The following is a 20,308-nucleotide window of genomic DNA, read 5'->3' as shown; positions in this document are numbered from 1 at the left end:
TACCTGCAGACGTTCGCATTTTCGAAGCAGAGCTGCCTGAGACGCCCGGCACGGACTTTGAAGGATACGTTTGAAGTTTGAGGTGGCAAGACAAGCAAGCAGCCCCAGTCTCTGTGCCTCTGTGCGAGCAGTGCCATGTGCAAATGAGGCTGAGCAACAGCTTTCCAGGCTAGCTCTTTCTGCCTGCGAGCTATCTGCAGACGTTCACATTTTTGAAGCAGGGTAGTCGGAGGCTCCCGGCACGGACTTTGAAGGCTACGTTTGACATTTGAGGTGGCAAGACAAGCAAGCAGCCCCAGTCTCTGTGCCTCTGTGCGAGCAGTGCCATGGGCAGATGAGGCTGAGCAACAGCTTTCCAGGCTAGCTCTTTCTGCCTGCGAGCGACCTGCAGACGTTCGCATTTTCAGAGCAGGGCTGCCGGAGATGCCCGGCATGAAACCCGAAAGTTACGTTTGAAGTTTGAGGTGGCAAGACAAGCAAGCAGCCCCAGTCTCTGTGCCTCTGTGCGAGCAGTGCCATGGGCAGATGAGGCTGAGCAACAGCTTTCCAGGCTACCTCTTTCTGCCTGCGAGCCATCTGCAGACGTTCGCATTTTGGGAGCAGGGCTGCCGCAGGCGCCCGGCACGGACCCCCAAATATACGTTGCAAGTTTAAGGTGGCAAGACAAGCAAGCAGCCCCAGTCTCTGTGCCTCTGTGCGAGCAGTGCCATGGGGAGATGAGGCTGAGCAACAGCTTTCAAGGCTAGCTCTTTCTGCCTGCGAGCTATCTGCAGACGTTCGCATTTTCAGAGCAGAGCTGCCGGAGACGCTCGGCATGAAACCCCAAAGCTACGTTTGACATTTGAGGTGGCAAGACAAGCAAGCAGCCCCAGTCTCTGTGCCTCTGTTCGAGCAGTGCCATGGGCAGATGAGGCTGAGCAACAGCTTTCCAGACTAGCTTTTTCTGCCTGCGATTTATCTGCAGACGTTCGCATTTTCAGAGCAGAGCTGCCGGAGACGCCCGGCACGGACTTTGAAGGCTACGTTTGAAGTTTGAGGTGGCAAGACAAGCAAGCAGCCCCAGTCTCTGTGCCTCTGTGCGAGCAGTGCCATGTGCAAATGAGGCTGAGCAACAGCTTTCCAGGCTAGCTCTTTCTGCCTGCGAGCTATCTGCAGACGTTCACATTTTTGGAGCAGGGTAGCCGGAGGCTCCCGGCACGGACTTTGAAGGGTACGTTTGACATTTGAGGTGGCAAGACAAGCAAGGAGACCCAGTCTCTGTGCCTCTGTGCGAGCAGTGCCATGGGCAGATGAGGCTGAGCAACAGCTTTCAAGGCTAGCTCTTTCTGCCTGCGAGCTATCTGCAGACGTTCGCATTTTGGGAGCACGGCTGCCAGATACGCCTGGTGCGGACCCCTAAAGCTACGTTTGACATTTGAGGTGGCAAGACTAGCTAGCAGCCCCAGTCTCTGTGCCTCTGTGCGAGCAGTGCCATGGGCAGATGAGGCTGAGCAACAGCTTTCCAGGCTACCTCTTTCTGCCTGCGATTTATCTGCAGACGTTCGCATTTTGGGAGCAGGGCTGCCGCAGGCGCCCGGCACGGACCCCCAAAGCTACGTTGGAAGTTTGAGATGACAAGACAAGCAAGCAGCCCCAGTCTCTGTGCCTCTGTGCGAGCAGTGCCATGGGCAGATGAGGCTGAGCAACAGCTTTCCAGGCTACCTCTTTCTGCCTGCGAGCTACCTGCAGACGTTCGCATTTTCAGAGCAGAGCTGCCGGAGACGCCCGGCATGAAATCCCAAAGCTACGTTTGAAGTTTGAGGTGGCAAGACAAGCAAGCAGCCCCAGTCTCTGTGCCTCTGTGCGAGCAGTGCCATGGGCAGATGAGGCTTAGCAACAGCTTTCCACGCTAGCTCTTTCTGCCTGCGAGCTATTTGCAGACGTTCGCATTTTTGGGAGCAGGGCTGACGGAGGCGCCCAGCACGGACCCCCAAATCTACGTTGGAAGTTGGAGATGACAAGACAAGCAAGTAGCCCCAGTCTCTGTGCCTCTGTGCGAGCAGTGCCATGGGCAGATGAGGCTGAGCAACAGCTTTCCAGGCTAGCTCTTTCTGCCTGCGAGCTACCTGCAGACGTTCGCGTTTTCAGAGCAGGGCTGCCGGAGATGCCCGGCATGAAACCTTAAAGTTACGTATGAAGTTTGAGGTGGCAAGACAAGCAAGCAGCCCCAGTCTCTGTGCCTCTGTGCGAGCAGTGCCATGGGCAGATGAGGCTGAGCAACAGCTTTCCAGGCTAGCTCTTTCTGCCTGCGAGCTATCTGCAGACGTTCGCATTTTTGGGTGCAGGGCTGACGGAGGCGCCCAGCACGGACCCCCAAATCTACGTTGGAAGTTGGAGATGACAAGACAAGCAAGCAGCCCCAGTCTCTGTGCCTCTGTGCGAGCAGTGCCATGGGCAGATGAGGCTGAGCAACAGCTTTCCAGGCTAGCTCTTTCTGCCTGCGAGCTACCTGCAGACGTTCGCATTTTCAGAGCAGGGCTGCCGGAGATGCCCGGCATGAAACCCCAAAGTTACGTTTGAAGTTTGAGGTGACAAGACAAGCAAGCAGCCCCAGTCTCTGTGCCTCTGTGCGAGCAGTGCCATGGGCAGATGAGGCTGAGCAACAGCTTTCCAGGCTAGCTCTTTCTGCCTGCGAGCTATCTGCAGACGTTCGCATTTTCAGAGCAGAGCTGCCGGAGACGCCCGGCATGAAACCCCAAAGCTACGTTTGACATTTGAGGTGGCAAGACAAGCAAGCAGCCCCAGTCTCTGTGCCTCTGTTCGAGCAGTGCCATGGGCAAATGAGGCTGAGCAACAGCTTTCCAGGCTAGCTTTTTCTGCCTGCGATTTATCTGCAGACGTTCGCATTTTCAGAGCAGAGCTGCCGGAGACGCCCGGCACGGACTTTGAAGGCTACGTTTGAAGTTTGAGGTGGCAAGACAAGCAAGCAGCCCCAGTCTCTGTGCCTCTGTGCGAGCAGTGCCATGTGCAAATGAGGCTGAGCAACAGCTTTCCAGGCTAGCTCTTTCTGCCTGCGAGCTATCTGCAGACGTTCACATTTTTGGAGCAGGGTAGCCGGAGGCTCCCGGCACGGACTTTGAAGGGTACGTTTGACATTTGAGGTGGCAAGACAAGCAAGGAGACCCAGTCTCTGTGCCTCTGTGCGAGCAGTGCCATGGGCAGATGAGGCTGAGCAACAGCTTTCAAGGCTAGCTCTTTCTGCCTGCGAGCTATCTGCAGACGTTCGCATTTTGGGAGCACAGCTGCCAGATACGCCTGGTGCGGACCCCTAAAGCTACGTTTTACATTTGAGGTGACAAGACTAGCTAGCAGCCCCAGTCTCTGTGCCTCTGTGCGAGCAGTGCCATGGTCAGATGAGGCTGAGCAACAGCTTTGCAGGCTAGCTCTTTCTGCCTGCGATTTATCTGCAGACGTTCGCATTTTGGGAGCAGGGCTGCCGCAGGCGCCCGGCACGGACCCCCAAAGCTACGTTGGAAGTTTGAGATGACAAGACAAGCAAGCAGCCCCAGTCTCTGTGCCTCTGTGCGAGCAGTGCCATGGGCAGATGAGGCTGAGCAACAGCTTTCCAGGCTAGCTTTTTCTGCCTGCGAGCTACCTGCAGACGTTCGCATTTTCAGAGCAGAGCTGCCGGAGACGCCCGGCATGAAATCCCAAAGCTACGTTTGAAGTTTGAGGTGGCAAGACAAGCAAGCAGCCCCAGTCTCTGTGCCTCTGTGCGAGCAGTGCCATGGGCAGATGAGGCTTAGCAACAGCTTTCCAGGCTAGCTCTTTCTGCCTGCGAGCTATTTGCAGACGTTCGCATTTTTGGGAGCAGGGCTGACGGAGGCGCCCAGCACGGACCCCCAAATCTACGTTGGAAGTTGGAGATGACAAGACAAGCAAGCAGCCCCAGTCTCTGTGCCTCTGTGCGAGCAGTGCCATGGGCAGATGAGGCTGAGCAACAGCTTTCCACGCTAGCTCTTTCTGCCTGCGAGCTACCTGCAGACGTTCGCGTTTTCAGAGCAGGGCTGCCGGAGATGCCCGGCATGAAACCCCAAAGTTACGTATGAAGTTTGAGGTGGCAAGACAAGCAAGCAGCCCCAGTCTCTGTGCCTCTGTGCGAGCAGTGCCATGGGCAGATGAGGCTTAGCAACAGCTTTCCAGGCTAGCTCTTTCTGCCTGCGAGCTATCTGCAGACGTTCGCATTTTCAGAGTAGGGCTGCCGCAGGCGCCCGGCACGGACCCCCAAAGATACGCTGGAAGTTTGAGATGACAAGACAAGCAAGCAGCCCCAGTCTCTGTGCCTCTGTTCGAGCAGTGCCATGGGCAGATGAGGCTGAGCAACAGCTTTCCAGGCTAGCTTTTTCTGCCTGCGAGCTACCTGCAGACGTTCGCATTTTCAGAGCAGAGCTGCCGGAGACGCCCGGAACGGACTTTGAAGGCTACGTTTGAAGTTTGAGGTGGCAAGACAAGCAAGAGCCCCATTCTCTGTGCCTCTGTGCGAGCAGTGCCATGTGCAAATGAGGCTGAGCAACAGCTTTCCAGGCTAGCTCTTTCTGCCTGCGAGCTATCTGCAGACGTTCACATTTTTGGAGCAGGGTAGCCGGAGGCTCCCGGAATGGACTTTGAAGGCTACGTTTGACATTTGAGGTGGCAAGACAAGCAAGGAGACCCAGTCTCTGTGCCTCTGTGCGAGCAGTGCCATGGGCAGATGAGGCTGAGCAACAGCTTTCCAGGCTAGCTCTTTCTGTCTGCGAGCTATCTGCAGACGTTCGCATTTTGGGAGCAGGGCTGCCGCAGGCGCCCGGCACGGACCCCCAAAGCTACGTTGGAAGTTTGAGATGACAAGACAAGCAAGCAGCTCCAGTCTCTGTGCCTCTGTGCGAGCAGTGCCATGGGCAGATGAGGCTGAGCAGCAGCTTTCCAGGCTAGCTCTTTCTGCCTGCGAGCTATCTCCAAACGTTCGCGTTTTGGGAGCAGGGCTGCCGGAGACGCCTGCCACGGACACACAAATATACGTTGGAAGTTTGATTTGGCAAGACAAGCAAGCAGCCCCAGTCTCTGTGCCTCTGTGCGAGCAGTGCCATGGGTAGATGAGGCTGAGCAACAGCTTTCCAGGCTAGCTCTTTCTGCCTGCGAGCTATATGCAGACGTTCGCATTTTGGGAGCAGGGTAGCCGGAGGCTCCCGGCACGGACTCTGAAGGCTACGTTTGACATTTGAGGTGGCAAGACAAGCAAGGAGACACAGTCTCTGTGCCTCTGTGCGAGCAGTGCCATGTGCAAATGAGGCTGAGCAACAGCTTTCCAGGCTACCTCTTTCTGCCTGCGAGCGACCTGCAGACGTTCGCATTTTGGGAGCAGGGCTGCCGGAGATGCCCGGCATGAAACCCGAAAGTTACGTTTGAAGTTTGAGGTGGCAAGACAAGCAAGCAGCCCCAGTCTCTGTGCCTCTGTGCGAGCAGTGCCATGGGCAGATGAGGCTGAGCAACAGCTTTCCAGGCTACCTCTTTCTGCCTGCGAGCCATCTGCAGACGTTCGCATTTTGGGAGCAGGGCTGCCAGATGCGCCCGGCACGGACCCCCAAATATACGTTGCAAGTTTGAGGTGGCAAGACAAGCAAGCAGCCCCAGTCTCTGTGCCTCTGTGCGAGCAGTGCCATGGGCAGATGAGGCTGAGCAACAGCTTTCCAGGCTAGCTCTTTCTGCCTGCGAGCTATCTGCAGACGTTCGCATTTTGGGAGCACGGCTGCCAGATACGCCTGGTGCGGACCCCTAAAGCTACGTTTGACATTTGAGGTGGCAAGACTAGCTAGCAGCCCCAGTCTCTGTGCCTCTGTGCGAGCAGTGCCATGGTCAGATGAGGCTGAGCAACAGCTTTCCAGGCTAGCTCTTTCTGCCTGCGATTTATCTGCAGACGTTCGCATTTTGGGAGCAGGGCTGCCGCAGGCGCCCGGCACGGACCCCCAAAGCTACGTTGGAAGTTTGAGATGACAAGACAAGCAAGCAGCCCCAGTCTCTGTGCCTCTGTGCGAGCAGTGCCATGGGCAGATGAGGCTGAGCAACAGCTTTCCAGGCTAGCTTTTTCTGCCTGCGAGCTACGTGCAGACGTTCGCATTTTCAGAGCAGAGCTGCCGGAGACGCCCGGCATGAAACCCCAAAGCTACGTTTGAAGTTTGAGGTGGCAAGACAAGCAAGCAGCCCCAGTCTCTGTGCCTCTGTGCGAGCAGTGCCATGGGCAGATGAGGCTGAGCAACAGCTTTCCAGGCTAGCTCTTTCTGCCTGCGAGCTACCTGCAGACGTTCGCATTTTTGGGAGCAGGGCTGACGGAGGCGCCCAGCACGGACCCCCAAATCTACGTTGGAAGTTGGAGATGACAAGACAAGCAAGCAGCCCCAGTCTCTGTGCCTCTGTGCGAGCAGTGCCTTGGGCAGATGAGGCTGAGCAACAGCTTTCCAGGCTAGCTCTTTCTGCCTGCGAGCTACCTGCAGACGTTCGCATTTTCAGAGCAGGGCTGCCGGAGATGCCCGGCATGAAACCCCAAAGTTACGTTTGAAGTTTGAGGTGGCAAGACAAGCAAGCAGCCCCAGTCTCTGTGCCTCTGTGCGAGCAGTGCCATGGGCAGATGAGGCTGAGCAACAGCTTTCCAGGCTAGCTCTTTCTGCCTGCGAGCTATCTGCAGACGTTCGCATTTTCAGAGTAGGGCTGCCGCAGGCGCCCGGCACGGACCCCCAAAGATACGCTGGAAGTTTGAGATGACAAGACAAGCAAGCAGCCCCAGTCTCTGTGCCTCTGTTCGAGCAGTGCCATGGGCAGATGAGGCTGAGCAACAGCTTTCCAGGCTAGCTTTTTCTGCCTGCGATTTATCTGCAGACGTTCGCATTTTGGGAGCAGGGATGCCGCAGGCGCACGGCACGGACTTTGAAGGCTACGTTTGAAGTTTGAGGTGGCAAGACAAGCAAGAGCCCCATTCTCTGTGCCTCTGTGCGAGCAGTGCCATGTGCAAATGAGGCTGAGCAACAGCTTTCCAGGCTAGCTCTTTCTGCCTGCGAGCTATCTGCAGACGTTCACATTTTTGGAGCAGGGTAGCCGGAGGCTCCCGGCACGGAATTTGAAGGCTACGTTTGACATTTGAGGTGGCAAGACAAGCAAGGAGACCCAGTCTCTGTGCCTCTGTGCGAGCAGTGCCATGGGCAGATGAGGCTGAGCAACAGCTTTCCAGGCTAGCTCTTTCTGCCTGCGAGCTATCTGCAGACGTTCGCATTTTGGGAGCAGGGCTGCCGCAGGCGCCCGGCACGGACCCCCAAAGCTACTTTGGAAGTTTGAGATGACAAGACAAGCAAGCAGCCCCAGTCTCTGTGCCTCTGTGCGAGCAGTGCCATGGGTAGATGAGGCTGAGCAACAGCTTTCCAGGCTAGCTCTTTTTGCCTGCGAGCTATATGCAGACGTTCGCATTTTGGGAGCAGGGTAGCCGGAGGGTCCCGGCACGGACTCTGAAGGCTACGTTTGACATTTGAGGTGGCAAGACAAGCAAGGAGACACAGTCTCTGTGCCTCTGTGCGAGAAGCTCCATGTGCAGATGAGGCTGAGCAACAGCTTTCAAGGCTAGCTCTTTCTGCCTGCGAGCTATCTGCAGACGTTCGCATTTTGGGAGCACGGCTGCCAGATGCACCTGGTGCGGACCCCTAAAGCTACGTTGGAAGTTTGAGGTGGCAAGACTAGGTAGCAGCCCCAGTCTCTGTGCCTCTGTGCGAGCAGTGCCATGTGCAGATGAGGCTGAGCAACAGCTTTCCAGGATACCTCTTTCTGCCTGCGAGCCATCTGCAGACGTTCGCATTTTGGGAGCAGGGCTGTCGCAGGCGCCCGGTACGGACCCCCAAATATACGTTGGAAGTTTGAGATGACAAGACAAGCAAGCAGCCCCAGTCTCTGTGCCTCTTTTCGAGCAGTGCCATGGGCAGATGAGGCTGAGCAACAGCTTTCCACGCTAGCTCTTTCTGCCTGCGAGCGACCTGCAGACGTTCGCATTTTCAGAGCAGGGCTGCCGGAGATGCCCGGCATGAAACCCGAAAGTTACGTTTGAAGTTTGAGGTGGCAAGACAAGCAAGCAGCCCCAGTCTCTGTGCCTCTGTGCGAGCAGTGCCGTGGGCAGATGAGGCTGAGCAACAGCTTTCCAGGCTACCTCTTTCTGCCTGCGAGCCATCTGCAGACGTTCGCATTTTGGGAGCAGGGCTGCCGCAGGCGCCCGGCACGGACCCCCAAATATACGTTGCAAGTTTGAGGTGGCAAGACAAGCAAGCAGCCCCAGTCTCTGTGCCTCTGTGCGAGCAGTGCCATGGGCAGATGAGGCTGAGCAACAGCTTTCCAGGCTAGCTCTTTCTGCCTGCGAGCTATCTGCAGACGTTCGCATTTTGGTAGCAGGGCTGCCGCAGGCGCCCGGCACGGACCCCCAAAGCTACGTTGTAAGTTTGAGATGACAAGACAAGCAAGCAGCCCCAGTCTCTGTGCCTCTGTGCGAGCAGTGCCATGGGCAGATGAGGCTGAGCAACAGCTTTCCAGGCTAGCTTTTTCTGCCTGCGAGCTACCTGCAGACGTTCGCATTTTCAGAGCAGAGCTGCCGGAGACGCACGGCATGAAACCCCAAAGCTACGTTTGAAGTTTGAGGTGGCAAGACAAGCAAGCAGCCCCAGTCTCTGTGCCTCTGTGCGAGCAGTGCCATGGGCAGATGAGGCTGAGCAACAGCTTTCCACGCTAGCTCTTTCTGCCTGCGAGCTATCTGCAGACGTTCGCATTTTCAGAGTAGGGCTGCCGCAGGCGCCCGGCACGGACCCCCAAAGATACGCTGGAAGTTTGAGATGACAAGACAAGCAAGCAGCCCCAGTCTCTGTGCCTCTGTGCGAGCAGTGCCATGGGCAGATGAGGCTGAGCAACAGCTTTCCAGGCTAGCTTTTTCTGCCTGCGAGCTATCTGCAGACGTTCGCATTTTCAGAGCAGAGCTGCCGGAGACGCCCGGCACGGACTTTGAAGGCTACGTTTGAAGTTTGAGGTGGCAAGACAAGCAAGCAGCCCCAGTCTCTGTGCCTCTGTGCGAGCAGTGCCATGGGCAAATGAGGCTGAGCAACAGCTTTCCAGGCTAGCTCTTTCTGCCTGCGAGCTATCTGCAGACGTTCACATTTTTGGAGCAGGGTAGCCGGAGGCTCCCGGCACGTACTCTGAAGGCTACGTTTGACATTTGAGGTGGCAAGACAAGCAAGGAGACCCAGTCTCTGTGCCTCTGTGCGAGCAGTGCCATGGGCAGATGAGGCTGAGCAACAGCTTTCCAGGCTAGCTCTTTCTGCCTGCGAGCTATCTGCAGACGTTCGCATTTTGGGAGCATGGCTGCCGAAGGCGCCCGGCACGGACCCCCAAAGCTACGTTGGAAGTTTGAGATGACAAGACAAGCAAGCAGCCCCAGTCTCTGTGCCTCTGTGCGAGCAGTGCCATGGGCAGATGAGGCTGAGCAACAGCTTTCCAGGCTAGCTCTTTCTGCCTGCGAGCTATCTCCAAACGTTCGCGTTTTGGGAGCAGGGCTGCCGGAGACGCCTGCCACGGACACACAAATATACGTTGGAAGTTTGATTTCGCAAGACAAGCAAGCAGCCCCAGTCTCTGTGCCTCTTTTCGAGCAGTGCCATGGGTAGATGAGGCTGAGCAACAGCTTTCCAGGCTAGCTCTTTCTGTCTGCGAGCTATCTGCAGACGTTCGCATTTTGGGAGCACGGCTGCCAGATGCACCTGGTGCGGACCCCTAAAGCTACGTTGGAAGTTTGAGGTGGCAAGACTAGGTAGCAGCCCCAGTCTCTGTGCCTCTGTGCGAGCAGTGCCATGGGCAGATGAGGCTGAGCAACAGCTTTCCAGGCTACCTCTTTCTGCCTGCGAGCCATCTGCAGACGTTCGCATTTTGGGAGCAGGGCTGCCGCAGGCGCCCGGCACGGACCCCCAAATATACGTTGCAAGTTTGAGGTGGCAAGACAAGCAAGCAGCCCCAGTCTCTGTGCCTCTGTGCGAGCAGTGCCATGGGCAGATGAGGCTGAGCAACAGCTTTCCAGGCTAGCTCTTTCTGCCTGCGAGCTATCTGCAGATGTTCGCATTTTGGGAGCATGGCTGCCAGATACGCCTGGTGCGCACCCCTAAAGCTACGTTTGACATTTGAGGTGGCAAGACTAGCTAGCAGCCCCAGTCTCTGTGCCTCTGTGCGAGCAGTGCCATGGTCAGATGAGGCTGAGCAACAGCTTTCCAGGCTAGCTCTTTCTGCCTGCGATTTATCTGCAGACGTTCACATTTTGGGAGCAGGGCTGCCGCAGGCGCCCGGCACTGACCCCCAAAGCTACGTTGGAAGTTGGAGATGACAAGACAAGCAAGCAGCCCCAGTCTCTGTGCCTCTGTGCGAGCAGTGCCATGGGCAGATGAGGCTGAGCAACAGCTTTCCAGGCTAGCTTTTTCTGCCTGCGAGCTACCTGCAGACGTTCGCATTTTCAGAGCAGAGCTGCCGGAGACGCCCGGCACGGAATTTGAAGGCTACGTTTGAAGTTTGAGGTGGCAAGACAAGCAAGCAGCCCCAGTCTCTGTGCCTCTGTGCGAGCAGTGCCATGGGCAGATGAGGCTGAGCAACAGCTTTCCAGGCTAGCTCTTTCTGCCTGCGAGCTATCTGCAGACGTTCGCATTTTGGGAGCAGGGCTGCCGCAGGCGCCCGGCACGGACCCCCAAAGCTACTTTGGACGTTTGAGATGACAAGACAAGTAAGCAGCCCCAGTCTCTGTGCCTCTGTGCGAGCAGTGCCATGGGCAGATGAGGCTGAGCAACAGCTTTCCACGCTAGCTCTTTCTGCCTGCGAGCTATCTGCAGATGTTCGCATTTTGGGAGCATGGCTGCCGCAGGCGCCCGGCATGGACCCCCAAAGCTACGTTGGAAGTTTGAGATGACAAGACAAGCAAGCAGCCCCAGTCTCTGTGCCTCAGTGCGAGCAGTGCCATGGGCAGATGAGGCTGAGCAACAGCTTTCCAGGCTAGCTCTTTCTGCCTGCGAGCTATATGCAGACGTTCGCATTTTGGGAGCAGGGTAGCCGGAGGCTCCCGGCACGGACTCTGAAGGCTACGTTTGACATTTGAGGTGGCAAGACAAGCAAGGAGACACAGTCTCTGTGCCTCTGTGCGAGAAGCTCCATGGGCAGATGAGGCTGAGCAACAGCTTTCCAGGCTAGCTCTTTCTGCCTGCGAGCTATCTGCAGACGTTCGCATTTTGGGAGCACGGCTGCCAGATGCACCTGGTGCGGACCCCTAAAGCTACGTTGGAAGTTTGAGATGACAAGATAAGCAAGCAGCCCCAGTCTCTGTGCCTCTGTGCGAGCAGTGCCATGGGCAGATGAGGCTGAGCAACAGCTTTCCACGCTAGCTCTTTCTGCCTGCGAGCTACCTGCAGACGTTCGCATTTTCAGAGCAGGGCTGCCGGAGACGCCCGGCATGAAACCGCAAACATACTTTTGAAGTTTGAGGTGGCAAGACTAGCTAGCAGCCCCAGTCTCTGTGCCTCTGTGCGAGCAGTGCCATGGGCAGATGAGGCTGAGCAACAGCTTTCCACGCTAGCTCTTTCTGCCTGCGAGCCATCTGCAGACGTTCGCATTTTTGGGAGCAGGGCTGACGGAGGCGCCCAGCACGGACCCCCAAATCTACGTTGGAAGTTGGAGATGACAAGACAAGCAAGCAGCCCCAGTCTCTGTGCCTCTGTGCGAGCAGTGCCATGGGCAGATGAGGCTGAGCAACAGCTTTCCAGGCTAGCTCTTTCTGCCTGCGAGCTATCTGCAGACGTTCGCATTTTCAGAGCAGAGCTGCCGGAGACGCCCGGCACGGACTTTGAAGGATACGTTTGAAGTTTGAGGTGGCAAGACAATCAAGCAGCCCCAGTCTGTGTGCCTCTGTGCGAGCAGTGCCATGTGCAAATGAGGCTGAGCAACAGCTTTCCAGGCTAGCTCTTTCTGCCTGCGAGCTATCTGCAGACGTTCACATTTTTGGAGCAGGGTAGCCGGAGGCTCCCGGCACGGATTCTGAGGGCTACATTTGACACTTGAGGTGGCAAGACAAGCAAGGAGACCCAGTCTCTGTGCCTCTGTGCGAGCAGTGCCATGGGCAGATGAGGCTGAGCAACAGCTTTCCAGGCTAGCTCTTTCTGCCTGCGAGCTATCTGCAGACGTTCGCATTTTCAGAGTAGGGCTGCCGCAGGCGCCCGGCACGGACCCCCAAAGATACGCTGGAAGTTTGAGATGACAAGACAAGCAAGCAGCCCCAGTCTCTGTGCCTCTGTTCGAGCAGTGCCATGGGCAGATGAGGCTGAGAAACAGCTTTCCAGGCTAGCTTTTTCTGCCTGCGAGCTACCTGCAGACGTTCGCATTTTCAGAGCAGAGCTGCCGGAGACGCCCGGCACGGACTTTGAAGGCTACGTTTGAAGTTTGAGGTGGCAAGACAAGCAAGAGCCCCATTCTCTGTGCCTCTGTGCGAGCAGTGCCATGTGCAAATGAGGCTGAGCAACAGCTTTCCAGGCTAGCTCTTTCTGCCTGCGAGCTATCTGCAGACGTTCACATTTTTGGAGTTGGGTAGCCGGAGGCTCCCGGCACGTACTTTGAAGGCTACGTTTGACATTTGAGGTGGCAAGACAAGCAAGGAGACCCAGTCTCTGTGCCTCTGTGCGAGCAGTGCCATGGGCAGATGAGGCTGAGCAACAGCTTTCCACGCTAGCTCTTTCTGCCTGCGAGCTATCTGCAGACGTTCGCATTTTGGGAGCATGGCTGCCGCAGGCGCCCGGCACGGACCCCCAAAGCTACGTTGGAAGTTTGAGATGACAAGACAAGCAAGCAGCCCCAGTCTCTGTGCCTCTGTGCGAGCAGTGCCATGGGCAGATGAGGCTGAGCAACAGCTTTCCAGGCTAGCTCTTTCTGCCTGCGAGCTATCTGCAGACGTTCGCATTTTGGGAGCACGGCTGCCAGATGCACCTGGTGCGGACCCCTAAAGCTACGTTGGAAGTTTGAGGTGGCAAGACTAGGTAGCAGCCCCAGTCTCTGTGCCTCTGTGCGAGCAGTGCCATGTGCAGATGAGGCTGAGCAACAGCTTTCCAGGCTACCTCTTTCTGCCTGCGAGCCATCTGCAGACGTTCGCATTTTGGGAGCAGGGCTGCCGCAGGCGCCCGGTACGGACCCCCAAATATACGTTGGAAGTTTGAGATGACAAGACAAGCAAGCAGCCCCAGTCTCTGTGCCTCTGTGCGAGCAGTGCCATGGGCAGATGAGGCTGAGCAACAGCTTTCCACGCTAGCTCTTTCTGCCTGCGAGCGACCTGCAGACGTTCGCATTTTCAGAGCAGGGCTGCCGGAGATGCCCGGCATGAAACCCGAAAGTTACGTTTGAAGTTTGAGGTGGCAAGACAAGCAAGCAGCCCCAGTCTCTGTGCCTCTGTGCGAGCAGTGCCGTGGGCAGATGAGGCTGAGCAACAGCTTTCCAGGCTACCTCTTTCTGCCTGCGAGCCATCTGCAGACGTTCGCATTTTGGGAGCAGGGCTGCCGCAGGCGCCCGGCACGGACCCCCAAATATACGTTGCAAGTTTGAGGTGGCAAGACAAGCAAGCAGCCCCAGTCTCTGTGCCTCTGTGCGAGCAGTGCCATGGGCAGATGAGGCTGAGCAACAGCTTTCCAGGCTAGCTCTTTCTGCCTGCGAGCTATCTGCAGACGTTCGCATTTTGGTAGCAGGGCTGCCGCAGGCGCCCGGCACGGACCCCCAAAGCTACGTTGTAAGTTTGAGATGACAAGACAAGCAAGCAGCCCCAGTCTCTGTGCCTCTGTGCGAGCAGTGCCATGGGCAGATGAGGCTGAGCAACAGCTTTCCAGGCTAGCTTTTTCTGCCTGCGAGCTACCTGCAGACGTTCGCATTTTCAGAGCAGAGCTGCCGGAGACGCACGGCATGAAACCCCAAAGCTACGTTTGAAGTTTGAGGTGGCAAGACAAGCAAGCAGCCCCAGTCTCTGTGCCTCTGTGCGAGCAGTGCCATGGGCAGATGAGGCTGAGCAACAGCTTTCCACGCTAGCTCTTTCTGCCTGCGAGCTATCTGCAGACGTTCGCATTTTCAGAGTAGGGCTGCCGCAGGCGCCCGGCACGGACCCCCAAAGATACGCTGGAAGTTTGAGATGACAAGACAAGCAAGCAGCCCCAGTCTCTGTGCCTCTGTGCGAGCAGTGCCATGGGCAGATGAGGCTGAGCAACAGCTTTCCAGGCTAGCTTTTTCTGCCTGCGAGCTATCTGCAGACGTTCGCATTTTCAGAGCAGAGCTGCCGGAGACGCCCGGCACGGACTTTGAAGGCTACGTTTGAAGTTTGAGGTGGCAAGACAAGCAAGCAGCCCCAGTCTCTGTGCCTCTGTGCGAGCAGTGCCATGGGCAAATGAGGCTGAGCAACAGCTTTCCAGGCTAGCTCTTTCTGCCTGCGAGCTATCTGCAGACGTTCACATTTTTGGAGCAGGGTAGCCGGAGGCTCCCGGCACGGACTCTGAAGGCTACGTTTGACATTTGAGGTGGCAAGACAAGCAAGGAGACCCAGTCTCTGTGCCTCTGTGCGAGCAGTGCCATGGGCAGATGAGGCTGAGCAACAGCTTTCCAGGCTAGCTCTTTCTGCCTGCGAGCTATCTGCAGACGTTCGCATTTTGGGAGCATGGCTGCCGAAGGCGCCCGGCACGGACCCCCAAAGCTACGTTGGAAGTTTGAGATGACAAGACAAGCAAGCAGCCCCAGTCTCTGTGCCTCTGTGCGAGCAGTGCCATGGGCAGATGAGGCTGAGCAACAGCTTTCCAGGCTAGCTCTTTCTGGCTGCGAGCTATCTCCAAACGTTCGCGTTTTGGGAGCAGGGCTGCCGGAGACGCCTGCCACGGACACACAAATATACGTTGGAAGTTTGATTTCGCAAGACAAGCAAGCAGCCCCAGTCTCTGTGCCTCTTTTCGAGCAGTGCCATGGGTAGATGAGGCTGAGCAACAGCTTTCCAGGCTAGCTCTTTCTGTCTGCGAGCTATCTGCAGACGTTCGCATTTTGGGAGCACGGCTGCCAGATGCACCTGGTGCGGACCCCTAAAGCTACGTTGGAAGTTTGAGGTGGCAAGACTAGGTAGCAGCCCCAGTCTCTGTGCCTCTGTGCGAGCAGTGCCATGGGCAGATGAGGCTGAGCAACAGCTTTCCAGGCTACCTCTTTCTGCCTGCGAGCCATCTGCAGACGTTCGCATTTTGGGAGCAGGGCTGCCGCAGGCGCCCGGCACGGACCCCCAAATATACGTTGCAAGTTTGAGGTGGCAAGACAAGCAAGCAGCCCCAGTCTCTGTGCCTCTGTGCGAGCAGTGCCATGGGCAGATGAGGCTGAGCAACAGCTTTCCAGGCTAGCTCTTTCTGCCTGCGAGCTATCTGCAGATGTTCGCATTTTGGGAGCATGGCTGCCAGATACGCCTGGTGCGCACCCCTAAAGCTACGTTTGACATTTGAGGTGGCAAGACTAGCTAGCAGCCCCAGTCTCTGTGCCTCTGTGCGAGCAGTGCCATGGTCAGATGAGGCTGAGCAACAGCTTTCCAGGCTAGCTCTTTCTGCCTGCGATTTATCTGCAGACGTTCACATTTTGGGAGCAGGGCTGCCGCAGGCGCCCGGCACTGACCCCCAAAGCTACGTTGGAAGTTGGAGATGACAAGACAAGCAAGCAGCCCCAGTCTCTGTGCCTCTGTGCGAGCAGTGCCATGGGCAGATGAGGCTGAGCAACAGCTTTCCAGGCTAGCTTTTTCTGCCTGCGAGCTACCTGCAGACGTTCGCATTTTCAGAGCAGAGCTGCCGGAGACGCCCGGCACGGAATTTGAAGGCTACGTTTGAAGTTTGAGGTGGCAAGACAAGCAAGCAGCCCCAGTCTCTGTGCCTCTGTGCGAGCAGTGCCATGGGCAGATGAGGCTGAGCAACAGCTTTCCAGGCTAGCTCTTTCTGCCTGCGAGCTATCTGCAGACGTTCGCATTTTGGGAGCAGGGCTGCCGCAGGCGCCCGGCACGGACCCCCAAAGCTACTTTGGACGTTTGAGATGACAAGACAAGTAAGCAGCCCCAGTCTCTGTGCCTCTGTGCGAGCAGTGCCATGGGCAGATGAGGCTGAGCAACAGCTTTCCACGCTAGCTCTTTCTGCCTGCGAGCTATCTGCAGATGTTCGCATTTTGGGAGCATGGCTGCCGCAGGCGCCCGGCATGGACCCCCAAAGCTACGTTGGAAGTTTGAGATGACAAGACAAGCAAGCAGCCCCAGTCTCTGTGCCTCAGTGCGAGCAGTGCCATGGGCAGATGAGGCTGAGCAACAGCTTTCCAGGCTAGCTCTTTCTGCCTGCGAGCTATATGCAGACGTTCGCATTTTGGGAGCAGGGTAGCCGGAGGCTCCCGGCACGGACTCTGAAGGCTACGTTTGACATTTGAGGTGGCAAGACAAGCAAGGAGACACAGTCTCTGTGCCTCTGTGCGAGAAGCTCCATGGGCAGATGAGGCTGAGCAACAGCTTTCCAGGCTAGCTCTTTCTGCCTGCGAGCTATCTGCAGACGTTCGCATTTTGGGAGCACGGCTGCCAGATGCACCTGGTGCGGACCCCTAAAGCTACGTTGGAAGTTTGAGATGACAAGATAAGCAAGCAGCCCCAGTCTCTGTGCCTCTGTGCGAGCAGTGCCATGGGCAGATGAGGCTGAGCAACAGCTTTCCACGCTAGCTCTTTCTGCCTGCGAGCTACCTGCAGACGTTCGCATTTTCAGAGCAGGGCTGCCGGAGACGCCCGGCATGAAACCGCAAACATACTTTTGAAGTTTGAGGTGGCAAGACTAGCTAGCAGCCCCAGTCTCTGTGCCTCTGTGCGAGCAGTGCCATGGGCAGATGAGGCTGAGCAACAGCTTTCCACGCTAGCTCTTTCTGCCTGCGAGCCATCTGCAGACGTTCGCATTTTTGGGAGCAGGGCTGACGGAGGCGCCCAGCACGGACCCCCAAATCTACGTTGGAAGTTGGAGATGACAAGACAAGCAAGCAGCCCCAGTCTCTGTGCCTCTGTGCGAGCAGTGCCATGGGCAGATGAGGCTGAGCAACAGCTTTCCAGGCTAGCTCTTTCTGCCTGCGAGCTATCTGCAGACGTTCGCATTTTCAGAGCAGAGCTGCCGGAGACGCCCGGCACGGACTTTGAAGGATACGTTTGAAGTTTGAGGTGGCAAGACAATCAAGCAGCCCCAGTCTGTGTGCCTCTGTGCGAGCAGTGCCATGTGCAAATGAGGCTGAGCAACAGCTTTCCAGGCTAGCTCTTTCTGCCTGCGAGCTTTCTGCAGACGTTCACATTTTTGGAGCAGGGTAGCCGGAGGCTCCCGGCACGGATTCTGAGGGCTACATTTGACACTTGAGGTGGCAAGACAAGCAAGGAGACCCAGTCTCTGTGCCTCTGTGCGAGCAGTGCCATGGGCAGATGAGGCTGAGCAACAGCTTTCCAGGCTAGCTCTTTCTGCCTGCGAGCTATCTGCAGACGTTCGCATTTTCAGAGTAGGGCTGCCGCAGGCGCCCGGCACGGACCCCCAAAGATACGCTGGAAGTTTGAGATGACAAGACAAGCAAGCAGCCCCAGTCTCTGTGCCTCTGTTCGAGCAGTGCCATGGGCAGATGAGGCTGAGAAACAGCTTTCCAGGCTAGCTTTTTCTGCCTGCGAGCTACCTGCAGACGTTCGCATTTTCAGAGCAGAGCTGCCGGAGACGCCCGGCACGGACTTTGAAGGCTACGTTTGAAGTTTGAGGTGGCAAGACAAGCAAGAGCCCCATTCTCTGTGCCTCTGTGCGAGCAGTGCCATGTGCAAATGAGGCTGAGCAACAGCTTTCCAGGCTAGCTCTTTCTGCCTGCGAGCTATCTGCAGACGTTCACATTTTTGGAGTTGGGTAGCCGGAGGCTCCCGGCACGGACTTTGAAGGCTACGTTTGACATTTGAGGTGGCAAGACAAGCAAGGAGACCCAGTCTCTGTGCCTCTGTGCGAGCAGTGCCATGGGCAGATGAGGCTGAGCAACAGCTTTCCACGCTAGCTCTTTCTGCCTGCGAGCTATCTGCAGACGTTCGCATTTTGGGAGCATGGCTGCCGCAGGCGCCCGGCACGGACCCCCAAAGCTACGTTCAAGTTTGAGATGACAAGACAAGCAAGCAGCCCCAGTCTCTGTGCCTCTGTGCGAGCAGTGCCATGGGCAGATGAGGCTGAGCAACAGCTTTCCAGGCTAGCTCTTTCTGGCTGCGAGCTATCTCCAAACGTTCGCGTTTTGGGAGCAGGGCTGCCGGAGACGCCTGCCACGGACACACAAATATACGTTGGAAGTTTGATTTCGCAAGACAAGCAAGCAGCCCCAGTCTCTGTGCCTCTTTTCGAGCAGTGCCATGGGTAGATGAGGCTGAGCAACAGCTTTCCAGGCTAGCTCTTTCTGTCTGCGAGCTATCTGCAGACGTTCGCATTTTGGGAGCACGGCTGCCAGATGCACCTGGTGCGGACCCCTAAAGCTATGTTGGAAGTTTGAGGTGGCAAGACTAGGTAGCAGCCCCAGTCTCTGTGCCTCTGTGCGAGCAGTGCCATGGGCAGATGAGGCTGAGCAACAGCTTTCCAGGCTACCTCTTTCTGCCTGCGAGCCATCTGCAGACGTTCGCATTTTGGGAGCAGGGCTGCCGCAGGCGCCCGGCACGGACCCCCAAATATACGTTGCAAGTTTGAGGTGGCAAGACAAGCAAGCAGCCCCAGTCTCTGTGCCTCTGTGCGAGCAGTGCCATGGGCAGATGAGGCTGAGCAACAGCTTTCCAGGCTAGCTCTTTCTGCCTGCGAGCTATCTGCAGATGTTCGCATTTTGGGAGCATGGCTGCCAGATACGCCTGGTGCGCACCCCTAAAGCTACGTTTGACATTTGAGGTGGCAAGACAAGCAAGCAGCCCCAGTCTCTGTGCCTCTGTGCGAGCAGTGCCATGGGCAGATGAGGCTGAGCAACAGCTTTCCAGGCTAGCTTTTTCTGCCTGCGAGCTACCTGCAGACGTTCGCATTTTCAGAGCAGAGCTGCCGGAGACGCCCGGCACGGAATTTGAAGGCTACGTTTGAAGTTTGAGGTGGCAAGACAAGCAAGCAGCCCCAGTCTCTGTGCCTCTGTGCGAGCAGTGCCATGGGCAGATGAGGCTGAGCAACAGCTTTCCAGGCTAGCTGTTTCTGCCTGCGAGCTATCTGCAGACGTTCACATTTTTGGAGCAGGGTAGCCGGAGGCTCCCGGAATGGACTTTGAAGGCTACGTTTGACATTTGAGGTGGCAAGACAAGCAAGGAGACCCAGTCTCTGTGCCTCTGTGCGAGCAGTGCCATGGGCAGATGAGGCTGAGCAACAGCTTTCCAGGCTAGCTCTTTCTGTCTGCGAGCTATCTGCAGACGTTCGCATTTTGGGAGCAGGGCTGCCGCAGGCGCCCGGCACGGACCCCCAAAGCTACGTTGGAAGTTTGAGATGACAAGACAAGCAAGCAGCTCCAGTCTCTGTGCCTCTGTGCGAGCAGTGCCATGGGCAGATGAGGCTGAGCAACAGCTTTCCAGGCTAGCTCTTTCTGCCTGCGAGCTATCTCCAAACGTTCGCGTTTTGGGAGCAGGGCTGCCGGAGACGCCTGCCACGGACACACAAATATACGTTGGAAGTTTGATTTGGCAAGACAAGCAAGCAGCCCCAGTCTCTGTGCCTCTGTGCGAGCAGTGCCATGGGTAGATGAGGCTGAGCAACAGCTTTCCAGGCTAGCTCTTTCTGCCTGCGAGCTATATGCAGACGTTCGCATTTTGGGAGCAGGGTAGCCGGAGGCTCCCGGCACGGACTCTGAAGGCTACGTTTGACATTTGAGGTGGCAAGACAAGCAAGGAGACACAGTCTCTGTGCCTCTGTGCGAGAAGCTCCATGGGCAGATGAGGCTGAGCAACAGCTTTCAAGGCTAGCTCTTTCTCCCTGCGAGCTATCTGCAGACATTCGCATTTTGGGAGCACGGCTGCCAGATGCACCTGGTGCGGACCCCTAAAGCTACGTTGGAAGTTTGAGGTGGCAAGACTAGGTAGCAGCCCCAGTCTCTGTGCCTCTGTGCGAGCAGTGCCATGTGCAAATGAGGCTGAGCAACAGCTTTCCAGGCTACCTCTTTCTGCCTGCGAGCGACCTGCAGACGTTCGCATTTTGGGAGCAGGGCTGCCGGAGATGCCCGGCATGAAACCCGA

The sequence above is a fragment of the Opisthocomus hoazin genome, chromosome 6, assembly GCF_030867145.1.
Source record: "Opisthocomus hoazin isolate bOpiHoa1 chromosome 6, bOpiHoa1.hap1, whole genome shotgun sequence".
Lineage (NCBI taxonomy): Eukaryota > Metazoa > Chordata > Aves > Opisthocomiformes > Opisthocomidae > Opisthocomus > Opisthocomus hoazin.
This window is presented reverse-complemented; position numbering follows the sequence as displayed.